The following is a 12,271-nucleotide window of genomic DNA, read 5'->3' as shown; positions in this document are numbered from 1 at the left end:
GGAGTGAGAATAGAAAGGATCAAGGCAGCACACTAACAATGCCTAATGACAGATGGAAAGAAACTGTTATTTTTTTTTAAATTAAAAAAATTATTGAAGTATAGTTGATTTACAATGTGTTAGTTTCAGGTGTCCAGCAAAGTGATTCTGTTATACATACTTATGCAACTATTCTTATTCAAATTCTTTTCACTTATAGGTTATGACAAAATATTGAGTATATTTACCAGTGCTATACAGTAGATCCTTACAGTTTCTGTTTAATAATGTGTATATGTTAATCTCAATCTATAATGTACTCCCCCATTTTTCCCCTTTGGTAATCATAAGTTTATTTTTTAAGTTGGTGGGTCTATTTCTATGTTATTGTCGATAATCAGTGTACCACTAAATGTTAATGAACACGAATACCAACATATTCCCTGACTTTGTGGTATTTATCATTTGTGTTACTTTACTTGATGTTTCTGGAATTTATACCCAAAAGTATACAACATAATACATGAACTCTTAAATTTATATTTATCCTCAAGAGAAATATGCTATCCTAGGACAAAATGATGACTGACCTCAAACTTCATATTGTCCCTCAAGAGAGATCTGCAGATATTTTGGGAAAAATTATGATAGTTTTCTTACATAGCCACAACTCAAAGATTATGGATTTCTTTCAAATTTTCATATTTTAAAAAAATTAACCTGATTCAGATCTGTCATAAGAAATTTACTAAAATTCTTCTTGAACCTCTTTATATGTTCCCTGTGCCATTTAAAATATTAATGAGAAGACCAGAGATAGGAGAACCACACACACACAAAAAAAAGGCAAACACTTACCTACCAGCTAGATTATCATTGACACAATCGCATCATGATATGGGACTTCTCAAAAAGGGTCCAAGGATACTTTTGGTACTGGGTTGCAGGATGGAGTTGTTGAGAGCAAGTGACAAATTGTCCTTTACTTTGCTTCCTAAAAACTCTCCTCTAGAAGGAGAGTAAAAAAGAAAGTTATGTGGAGATTAATTGAAGCTTCAATCAATTTTTATGGGTGATAGTCCACTAAGCTCCTATGATTTCAAATGCTGCTTTTCCCTTAAGGATTCTGTAATGCCAGTTTTCTATTTTCCCCAGGGTAGTTTTTGAAACTGTTAATAATTATAAATAACATTTATTGGATGCTCACCACGTGCCATCCATCATGCCAGGTTTTTTATGTGCATCATCTCAAATAGTCCTCACCACTGACCTTTGGGGACCATGGGTCTTGGGGAGTTTAAGTGCCTTGTGAAAGGACCCACAGTCATTGAGTATAAGTGTTGGGTTGGAAGCCGAGCTGGTGCTCTTAGCAACAGCACAGTATTGTCTTATATCCACTGTGGAAAGTTGTGAAAAGAACACAAACTCGTCATCTAGCTCTACTATTTACTACCAGTGTGACCTTGGCCTTCTTCACCAGGTCCCTGTAAAAACTGAACCATGCTCTTTGTAAACTGAAAGTCATATCCAAATGCAACATGCTATTCCAATATTTTGGTTGTTGAGGTTTGTTCAATGAACATTGATAGACTCCTCACTTTGGGCCAGACCTTTTGCTCAGTCCTGGGAATACAAAATATGTAAGGGATGATAGTTCCTTTCCTGTCATTCCTGGACTTTGGCAGTCAGGGTGAGGCCACACTTCCCTTTCCAAACAGACCCGGGGCTCCCCCAATTCTGGCTGTGTGGCCCTAAGTCATGCTGGTAAAAGCCTGTTGAGAACTGTTGGCAACATTTCTCCAGCTGCCTCATGTTTAATGAAATCAGAAAGAAGCCTGCACCCCTGATGGTAGTTCAGAATATGAGGTGAATGATTAAAGTTTAAAAGGTCGTATACCATTGTAATACTGAAAAGAAACTTTATGATTCATCATTCCTGATGTAATGTCATCTGTTTAATAAAGCCATATTTCACTCACAGCTCATTTTTAATGGGCCTATTTAAGTAATGGCATTGGAGTTGTTTTTTTCACCCCCCTTCGAAGCTAAGAGTGGTTTTTATGGATTATACTTGAAAACAACACGGTAGTTTAGGACTTGGATATTTACAGTATCTTTCAGCCTTCAGTTGACTGGATATTATTTATGCCAAATCCCTCTATTCAGACTGAAATATCAAGCAAAGGCAAACAAGCAGCTGGGTATGCTAATACACAAATAAACAATGTCTCCTTTAATTGTATGAATTGGAATTTATATCATGGGCAAATATGGTTATCTGTAAATTACTTTGAGGGGCAGTGGTCAGAAGGCATCATGCCCAGGGTGGCATTCCATTCAAGCAAGGCAGTGGAATCCATTGAACCTGCTTGTTTGAAACCAGTGGTTCTCCACTGGAGACAAATTTTTTTATACACCAGGGGACATTTGGCAATGACTGGAGAGGTCTTTTCTTGTCACAACTGAGCATTGCCATTGGAATCTAGTGGACAGGCTAGGGATGCACCCAAACATTCTGCAACACACAGGAACCCCCTCTTCTCTGCCCAACAGAGAATTATTTGGCTTAAAATGTCAACAGTGGTGAGATTCAGAAATACTTAATGGCTTTGATGGCTGGATGTGGGGTGAGAGACTGGGATTCAGTTAGTCAGTTCAGTCGCTCAATCCAGTGTGACTCTTTGTGACCCCATGAACTGCAGCACGCCAGGCCTCCCTGTCCATCACCAACTCCCGGAGGTTATCCAAACTTATGTCCATTGAGTTGGTGATGCCATCCAACCATCTCATCCTCTGTCATCCCCTTCTCCTCCTACCCTCAATCTTTCCCAGCATCAGGGTCTTTTCAAATGAGTCAACTCTTCTCATCAGGTGGCAAAGTATTGGAGTTTCAGCTTCAACATCAGTCCTTCCAATGAACACCCAGGACTGATCTCTTTTAAGATGGACCAGTTGGATCTCCTTGCAGCCCAAGTGACTCTCAAGAGTCTTCTCTAACACCACATGTCCAAAGGATGAATTCTTCTGCACTCAGCTTTCTTTATAGTTCAACTCTCACATCCATACTTGACTAATAGAAAAACCATAGTCTTGACTAGATGGACCTATGTTGATAAAGTAATGTCTCTGTTTTTTAATATGCTGTCTAGGTTGGTCATAACTTTCCTTCCAAGGAGTAAGTGTCTTTTAATTTCATTGCTGCAATCACCATCTGCAGTGATTTTGGAACCCAGAAAAATAAAGTCAGCCACTGTTTCCCCATCTATTTGGCATGAAGTGATGGGACCGGATGCCATGATCTTAATTTTCTGAATGTGGAGCTTTAAGCCAACTTTTTCACTCTCCTCTTTCACTTTCATCATGAGGCTCTTTAGTTCTTCTTCACTTTCTGCCATAAGGGTGGTGTCATCTGCATATCTGAGGTTATTGATATTTCTCCTGGCAATCTTGATTTCAGCTTGCACTTCCTCCAGTCCAGCATCTCTCATGATGTACTCTGCATATAAGTTAAATAAGCAGGGTGACAATATACAGCCTTGACACACTCCTTTTCCTATTTGGAACCAATCTGTTGTTCCATGTCAAGTTCTAACTGTTGCTTCCTGACCTGCATACAAGTTTCTCAAGAGGCAGGTCAGGTGGTCTGGTATGCCCATCTCTTGAGGAATTTTCCACAGTTTATTGTGATCCACACAGTCAAAGGCTTTGGCATAGTCAATAAAGCAGAAATAGATGTTTTTCTGGAACTCTCTTGCATTTTCAATGATCCAGCAGATGTTGGCAACACGATCTCTGGTTCCTCTGCCTTTTCTAAAACCAGCTTGAACATCTGGAAGGTCACAGTTCACGCATTGCTGAAACCTGGTTTGGAAAATTTTGAGCATTACTTTACTAGCGTGTGAGATGAGTGCAATTGTGCGGTAGTTTGAGCATTCTTTGGCATTGCCTTTCCCTGAGACTGGAATGAAAACTGACCTGTCCCAATCTTGTGGCCACTGTTGTTTTCCAAATTTGTTGGCATATTGAGTGCAGCACTTTCACAGGATCATCTTTCAGGATTTGAAATAGCTCAACTGGAATTCCATCACCTCCACTAACTTTGTTCATAGTGATTCTTTCTAAGGCCCATTTGACTTCACATTCCAGGATATCTGGCTCTAGATGAGTGATCATACCATTGTGATTATCTGGGTTGTGAAGATCTGTTTTGTCCAGTTCTTCTGTGTATTCTTGCCACCTCTTCTTAATATCTTCTGCTTCTGTTAGGTCCCTACCATTTCTTTCCTTTATTGAGCCCATTTTTGCATGAAATGTTCCATTTGTATCTCTAATTTTCCTAAAGAGATCTCTAGTCTTTCCCATTCTATTATTTTCCTCTATTTCTTTGCACTGATCACTGAGGAAGTCTTTCTTATTTCTCCTTGCTATTCTTTGGAACTCTGCATTCAAATGGGTATATCTTTCCTTTTCTCCTTTGCTTTTCACTTCTCTTCTTTTCATAGCTGTTTGTAAGGCCTCCTCAGACAGCCATTTTGCTTTTTTCCATTTCTTTTTCTTAGGAATTGTCTTGATCCCTGACTCCTGTACAATGTCACAAACCTCTGTCCATAGTTCATCAGGCACTCTATCGGATCTAGTCCCTTAAATCTATTTCTCACTTCCACTGTATAATCATAAGCGATTTGATTTAGGTCATACCTGAATGGTCTATTCATTTTCCCCACTTTCTTCAATTTCAGCCTGAATTTGGCAATAAGGATTTCATGATCTGAGCCACAGTCAGCTCCCAGTCTTGTTTTTGCTGACTGTATAAAGTTTCTCCATCCCTGGCTGCAAAGAATGCAATCAATCTGATTTTGATGTTGACCATCTGGAGATATCCATATGTAGAGTCCTCTCTTGTGTTGTTGGAAAAGGGTGTTTGCAATGACCAGTGCGTTCTCTTGGCAAAACTCTATTGGCCTTTGCCCTGCTTCATTCTGTAATCCAAGGCCAAATTTGCCTGTTACTTCAGGTGTTTCTTGACTTCCTACTTGCATTCCAGTCCTCTATAATCAAAAGGACATCTTTTTTGGGTGTTAGTTCTATAAGGTCTTGTAGGTCTTCATAGAATCGTTCAACTTCAGCTTCTTTAGCATTACTGGTCAGGGCATAGACTTGGATACTGTGATATTGAATGATTTGCCTTGGAAACAAGCAGAGATCATTCTGTCGTTTTTGAGATTGCATCTAAGTACTGCATTTTGGACTCTTCTGTTGACTATGATGGCTACTCCATTTCTTCTAAGGGATTCCTGCCCACAGTAGTAGATATAATGGCCATCTGAGTTAAATTCAGTCATTCCAATCCATCTTAGTTTGCTGATTCCTTGAATGTCAACATTCACTCTTTCCATCTCCTGTTTGACCACTTCCAGTTTGCCTTTATTCTTGGACCTAACATTCCAGGTTCCTATGCAACACTGCTCTTTACAGCATCAGACCTTGCTTCTATCACCAGTCATGTCCACAACTGGGTGTTGTTTTTGCTTTGGCTTTGGGACTGGCATTGGGGGAGAGATCAAATCCTGCAGTATACAGCCAATGTCACTTGTAGGAAACTCAAGAAAAACATGGGGAGAAGTAATATATGAGGTTTGAATTCTTAGGGTGAGAAGACTCTGAGAGCTTTTGTAATCTCCTGTGGTGGTGAAGGAGAATAAGTTACACTCCTATAACTTATTAGATTGATAGAGGCCTAACTGTTGTTTTCTACCTTGAATATCCCTTTCCCCTGCTTTTCCCATTTGAATAAAACTGCTATTTGACTTATCTAGATGCTCAGGCAAAAATGCTTGGAAGCATTTGTGATTTCTTTTATTTTCTTATTTCCCACATCCAAATGAGTGATAAATCCTACTGGAATCTACCTTCAGAATATACCCATGCACAAAGTGACCATTTTTTTTTTATCACTTCCACAGCTTGCATTCACCCAAGTCCAAGCAACTGTCACCTCTCACTTAAGATACTGCAGAAACCTCTTAACTGGTCTTCCTTCTACCTGGCCCCTTTGTAGTTCATTCTTGTAATGCAATCAGACTGTTCTTTTTAAGGTGTTAGTTCTGATCTTAAAATGTCTCTTCACCTCAATAAAAATAAGATGCAGATTCTTACCAAAATCTACATGACAGTATCCTACAACACCGACCTGTCTCATCTCAGTTCCCAGGACTTTTCCTTTTGTTCTCCCTACTTCTTTCTGTTCCCCAAAGGTCAAGTGTGCTCTCACTTTGGGACCTTCATACTTTCTTATGCCTGGAACATCCTTCCATTAGTCAAGACACCTCATGGAGGGCTTTTCTTCTTATATTCCTATCTAAAATAGTATACTTCATCCCTTACTCTTCCATCATTCTTTTTCAAGTTACTTCTCGTTACTTACCATATTCTGATAAAGTAGCTACATGGGAGAAAGAGGCAGAGAGAGAGAGGGAAAATACGTGAGGGCAAGCCCTGTGCCTGCCCTGTGTGCTGCTGAAATGTCAGTATTTAAAACTGTGGCAAGCACATGGCAGGCACTGAGTAAATAGTTTTGGAATGGATGAGTGAATACATGAATAAATGAACCAGTGAGTCTCTTTTATTGCTTAACCACCAGTCTGTCATGCTGCTTACAATTCTTCAGCTTTGCAACTGGGATATGAGCCACACCCAATTTCTAATATTCAGTAGTAACAACTCTAACTTCTAATACAATATTGTCGGTGTTCAGTTATTTCTAGGTCTCTGAAATTTGGAAGAGCTAATTCTTTGACTTACTTATTTCCATGGATGTATCTACTTTTATTTAACTCCATTTTCTTATTTGCCTCAACTTCCTTGGGATTTCTTTAATATGTGAGCACTGCACACATATTATTTGATCATGATCTTATTGTGCCTTATTCAAGGTCAATTATGATATTACTTAATAATCTCAGAGATGCTACATCCATGCACAAACTCTTTGCACTGACACTTATCACCATTCTTTCTCCAGTTTACATGGAACCATTCAAGCCCATTTGAACTGGCAAAGGCTGACATAAAATGACTTTGCCACTAATATTTTGTGAGAGATCCTGTCACATGTGTTTTACTAAAAGGCAGAGATATAAGATCCCTTGCCTTCCTTTCATCTGCTAATTTGAAACTACTTTGTAAAAGGCTATGAAGTTTCTTGGGTGTGATTTGTTCTTTAAATACCCTTGTTGCTTAAACTTGGTGAAATTCTTATTAAGATGCTGAATGATCCTTAAACATATATATATATATATATATATTTAAGGCATAGAAAGAAGACTTGTACCTATTTGATGAGCAGATTGATAGGTATCTGGAATAAGGGGATACCCAACACCATGGAGGACTCCTTGAACTAACAAAATTCAGCTCCAATTTTGGTCTTAGTTGAAGTCCAGCTTAGGGTTAGTAGATTGAGAAGTATCTCCTGATATTGATTATGGCAGCAAAAAAAAAAAAAAAAAATCTCAGATTCCATCGTTCCTTTTATTTGGAGGGGTCTAAGTTTCTATAAGCATTGTGTTTTTCATTTTCTCTTCTGGTATGATGTAAAAGATAGGCCACTGGATCAAGATTCAGAAGACCTTAATTCTAATTCAGGCTTTGCATCCAATGGATTGTGTGATTTTGGTTCAGGGGATCAGTGAACTTTTTCCCACAAAGGACCAAACAGTAAATAGTAAATATATTAGGTTTTGAGAACCATACAGTCTTGTCATCACTGTTTCACTTCGCTACTGTAGGATAAAAACAGCCATGAAGTGAAAGTGAAAGTTGCTCAGTCATGTCCAAATCTTTGTGAACCCATGGACTATAGAGTCTATGGAATTCTCCAGGCCAGAATACTGGAGTGGGTAGCCTTTCCCTTCTCCAGAGAATCTTCCCAACTCAGGGACTGAACCCAGGTCTCCCACCTTGCAGGCGGATTCTTTACAGCCATGGACAATATTTAAGTGAATGAGTATGGCTGTTTTCCAATAGCACCACATTTATGAAAGGGGTGGCAGGGAAGATTTGGTCTATGAGCCATAGCCGCTCATAAAGTAAGAGCTCAAAGCTCTTACTTTAGTTAATTGATTCAATTTCTCTGGACCTTCCTTTCTTTGTCAAACATAGGAGTTGAACTAAAAAGAGTTCAGGTTATGAAGTTATTTGATCCTTCATCCAAGGACTCATCCATCAGGAGTTGAAGATATGATATGCTATTAGTCCTATTAGCAGCATTAGAACTGATATTTCTCATTTTGATTCAAACACCAACCAGACAGCAAATCTTGATCAGGAAGCTTCCTTTGAAATTAAAAGACACAGGGGACTTGGTCCCCAGATGAGTGTGCCAAAAGTTTTAAGAGTCCAAACATGCTACCTCCATCATAAGATGAAGAGTTTTAGAAGGTTTCAGGGATGGGGCAAAGGGATAATACAAGAAAAGCCTCTGTACCCTTTTTCTACCCAATACGCTTTCCTTACGTGATCCTATCCCAACCCACACACCATCACTTGGCCAAGTCCCAACATTCTCTAATCAAACTCATCAACTTGAACCAAGTCTCCACATGCTCAAAGAAGAAATCCTTTGGAGACTTCTCTAAATGTTAGATTATGAGAACACAACTGTCACTCAAAACTTTCCCTTTGTGGAGAAGGTAGGAGAATATGGCAGGAGCTTTTCTCACCTATCATTCATTTGGAATGTAAATATCTTTGGAAATCAAAAGCACATGATTTTCTAAATACTATACATTCTTTATTCTTCTCTAGTATGTTGTTTTAGTTAAGGGACCACCTGGGGAACAATCCTACTGGGAAACTTTGAGGAAATGTATTTATTACAGTCAGACCCATGTTAAGCAGCTAAGTGCTACTTCCATTCAAATTATGTCATGCTTTTCAGTTGTCCTGACTCTTTCAGCAAGGAAAAAATGTTCATGAAATCTTTCTACAAACAAAAATGTTAGAACCTCTAGAGTAACCTGAATTTTGGTCATAAAACTTTGACAGGGAGGGAAGGAAAACTGTTACGGAGATACTTGAATATATAATATAAATTGCTATTGCTTTCACATTTCCTACCTGCCAGATGCATGGAATTTACCCTCATTTAATCTGTATGCATGTCAAGAAGTAATGGTCAGAACTGGACATGGAACAACAGACTGTTTCCAAATTGGAAAAGGAGTACATCAAGGCTATATATTGTCACCTTGTTTATTTAACTTATATGCAGAGTACATCATGCAAAATGCCAGACTGGATGAAGCACAAGCTGGAATCAAGATTGCCAAGATAAATATCAATAACCTCAGATATGCAGATGGCATGGCCCTTGTGGCAGAAAGCAAAGAGGAACTAAAGAGCTTCTTGATAAAGGTGAAAAAGGAGAGTGAAAAATCTGGCTTAAAACTCAACATTCAAAAAACAAAAATCATGGCATCCGGTCTCATCACTTCATGGCAAATAGATGGGGAAACAATGGAAACAGTGACAGACTTTATTTTCGTGTGCTACAAGATCACTGCAGATGGTGACTGCAGTCATGAAATTAAAAGATGCTTGCTCCTTGGAAGAAAAGCTATGATGCTTGCTCCTTGGAAGAAACCCTAGACAGCATATTAAAAAACAGAGACATTACTTTGCCAACAAAGGTCTGTCTGGTCAAAGCTATGGTTTTTCCAGTAGTCATGTGTGGATGTGAGAGTTGGACTGTAAAGAAAGCTGAACGCTGAGAAATTGATGCTTTGAGCTGTGGTGTTGTAGAAGACTCTTGAGAGTCCCTTGGACTGCAAGGAGATCAAACCAGTCAATCCTAAAAGAAATCAGTCCTGAATCTTTAACGGAAGGACTGATGCTGAAGCTGAAGCTCTAATACTTTGGCCAACTGATGTGAAGAACTGACTCATTGGAAAAAACCCTGATTCTGGGAAAGATTGAAGGCAGGAGGAGAAGGGGATGACAGAGGATGAGATAATTGAATGGCATCACCAATTCAATGGACATGGGTTTGAGCAAGCTCTGGGAGTTGGTGATGGACCAGGAAGCCTGGCGTCCTGCAGTCCATGGGGTTGCAAAGAGTCAGACATGACTGATCGACTGAACTGAACTGAACTGAATCTTATGCTGATGGAGTAGTTAATATTCTTCCATTTTAAAGGTTGGGAAACTAAACCTTAGTGATTATCCAAAGTCTCAAAGATTTTTAAATGATAGAGCAAGTTTTTAATCCCACATCTGTATAAACCCAATGCCCCTGAAACAATTATTTGTGCTGTTAGTTTTTCAAAAATGATTCTAATGGGGGTTAATTAAATGTATATCAATCCAATTTTTTCCAGCGGATACCTACTGTGCAATGAACGAATTTTTGTGGGAAGGCTCTCAATAGTTGAAAATGTCATTATTTAATAAATGAAGATAGTGATTCATATCTTCAAATGAACAGTATCCTAGAATGGGCCCACAGCACAAGTATTTGGATAGTAACTCAAAAAATTTGAATACCATTAACATTTTCAACTGAATGAGTTAAATGAGCAGTCTCCAGGATTTACTAGTGTATCAACTCACAAATTAGGAAGTTGGTCCAGATTGATCTGCTACTGTGGGGTAGAACCAGTACTGGACCCACAGCTTTTGATTCAAAATTCCAATGTTCTCTCCACTGAAACATAATTACATATCTTTTACAAACAGGATAGGAGAGCAAGTTAGGAAGGCAAATAAATATTGACAGAGTATTTCAAATTTCTAAAGGTTGGAAGAGAAAGCCACCTGGCCTGGAAGAAAAGCCTTGGACTGAGAGATAGAAGACCAGGCAATAATTCAGATTCATGTTCAACCGGCTTTATGAATTATAGCTACCTTTGCATTGGTTATTTAGTTACTTCTGGTTTAGTTAAATCATTAGTAAATTTAGGGCTTCCCTGATAGCTCAGTTGGTAAAGAATCCACCTGCAACGCAGGATACCCCGGTTCAATTCCTGTGTTGGGAAGATCCACTGGAGAAGGGATAGGCTACTCACTCCAGTATTCTTGGGCTTCCTTTGTGCCTCAGCTGGTAAAGAATCTGCCTGCAATGCAGGAGACCTGGGTTGGATCCCTGTGTTGGGAAGATCTCCTGGAGAATGGAAAGACTACCTACTGCAGTATTCTGGCCTGGAGAATTCCAGTATTCTAGGTCGCAATGAGTTGGACACGACTGAGTGACTTTTACTTTAGTGAGTTTTAAGAGCTAGATTAGGGATTGCAAACTGGTGACCTACAAAGCAAATTATGCTCACAAATGATTTTTTTTAGGCTACACAATGTTTAATTTTTTAAACAATGTTTAATTGTTAAACAATTTTTAAAATTGTTAAACAATGTTAATTGTTAAAATGTTAAATGTTAATTGTTAAAAAATGTTAAACAATTTTTAAAAATGTTTAATTTTTTCCAGCTTTATTTGAGCTGTAATTAATATGTATACATTTTGTATATTTAAGTTATATAAAGTAATGATTCCATAAATGTATATATAGTAAGATGATTACCACAATAGGGTTAGTTAACAACTCTGTCACCTCACAGAATTATTTTTTGAGGGTTTAAGAACATTTAAGAATTACTTTCTTAGTAACTTCTAACCAGTATTTTTACTAAAGTCATCACGCCTTACAATGTATTAACAAAATTTATTTAGCTTATATCTGGAAATTTGTACCCTTTAACCAATATTTCCCTCTTTTGATCATCCATTCCAGCTCTGGTAGCCACCATTCTACTCGTTGTTTCTGTAAATTCAGTTTACTTAGATTCCATGTATAAGTGAGATAATACAGAATTTATCTTTATCTGACTTATTTCACTTAGCATAATGCCCTTAAGGTCCATCCATGTTGTTACAAAGAGCAGGGTTTCCTTCTCATGACTGAATAATATTTTATTGTGTGTATGCATGTATGTATATATGTGTGTGTATATATACACCACATTTTCTTTATCCATTCATTCATAGCCAGACTTTTAGTTGTTTCCATATCTTGGCTATTTTAAGTAATGCTGCAATGAACATGAGAGTTCAGTGATCTCTTTCAGATCCTGATTTCATTTTTCGGCGTGTGTGTGGATTGCTAGATCTTTTTTCCTTTTCTTTTTTTTTTAGGATTGCTGGATCTCATGGTAGTTTTATTTCTGAATTTTTGAGGAACCTCCAGCACAGCAAAAGAAAAAATCAACAAAGTTAAAAGGCAATAAGTAATGGGAAAAAAAA

This window comes from Cervus canadensis, chromosome 2 (assembly GCF_019320065.1).
Source record: "Cervus canadensis isolate Bull #8, Minnesota chromosome 2, ASM1932006v1, whole genome shotgun sequence".
In the NCBI taxonomy this organism is placed as follows: domain Eukaryota; kingdom Metazoa; phylum Chordata; class Mammalia; order Artiodactyla; family Cervidae; genus Cervus; species Cervus canadensis.
This window is presented reverse-complemented; position numbering follows the sequence as displayed.